The sequence below is a fragment of the Myotis davidii genome, unplaced genomic scaffold (genome assembly GCF_000327345.1).
Source record: "Myotis davidii unplaced genomic scaffold, ASM32734v1 scaffold354, whole genome shotgun sequence".
Classification (NCBI taxonomy): Eukaryota; Metazoa; Chordata; class Mammalia; order Chiroptera; family Vespertilionidae; genus Myotis; species Myotis davidii.
The window spans coordinates 642,347-643,543 of NW_006285785.1; positions in this window are offsets into that span (position 1 = coordinate 642,347).

Here is a 1,197-nt window from a genome sequence, read left to right on the forward strand (position 1 = left end):
CAGGGCTGAGCTGGAATTTGGGTTCCTTTTTAAAATTCGTCTGTGGAGGTAAATGTAAATACAATAAAACTCACCAACATCAAGTGTACATTGGGATGATTTTTGGAAAATATCTGTAGTCTGTAATCAGGACCACAATCAAGAAATAGTTGCCTGGAGCGTGGCCCCCGTGCCTGTCACAGCCGATTCCCTCCCCTCACTCTGTCACTTTGCCTTTTCTAGAACATTATATACATGTGCCCTGCTTCTTCCCCTTGAAGCGAGACTAGAATTCAATGGCTCTGTTTTATTCCCATTCCATTATTTTCCCCACATTTTTCTAATTGTGGCAAATGATAATGGGTCAGAGATATAGTGTGAAATTTCTTTTAAATTGAATCTGTTTAAGGAGGGTACATTCACTTAAAAAACCCTATGTCACTAACAGAACAGGTGGATCATGGGTACGGTAACAGTTACATAAGTGGGACAGAAGTCCCTGGAAAAGCCACCCAGGTCCACCTCTGCACGTGACACCTGGGGAAACCGAGGCCCAGGAAGGGGCGGCGACTGGCCTGGATCGGATGCAGCAGGCGGCAGAAGCCCGCGCGGCCCCACAGCAGATGGCGGAGGCTGCGGGGGAGGCTGGGGTCTCCCTTAGGGTTTGGGGGCTCTCCCCTCCCCCACTCTGCAGCCTGCGCCAACTGGGCTGTCCAAGGTCAGAGGCTGGGCTGACAGATGGGATCTGCAGGGGAAGAGGGTTCGGGGAGTGAGGGCCTTTGTCCTCCTAATGTTCCAACCCCAGATGGCAGGGCCAAGCCGGAGGGGCTGGGGGAGGTAGGGTCCCCCCTGAACTGGAAGGTCACAGCCTGGAGACAGAATCTTTGTGGAGACGTAACTGCCAAGACCCCCCACCCCAGGGGCTGGTGCAGGCCTTTCCAGCTTTCAACTTGACCCCTCCACTCCACATGCAGCCAGATGCAAATGAGCCTGGCTGCTGCAGGGCGCAGCCTCCCGTTCCTCTGGCTGGGGCCCACCCCACAGGTCCAGGCACCCATGAAGCCCCAGGCCCACAGCCCAGGTCCAGATCCTCAGATCCCAGAGTCTAGGGCAGAGGCATGAAACGGCTGCACCTGACTCATCTCCGCCTGGACGCTGCAGCAGACCTGGGGCCACCCCTGCTCTCTCCCCCCATCCATCCATCCTCCTCTCCCTCCC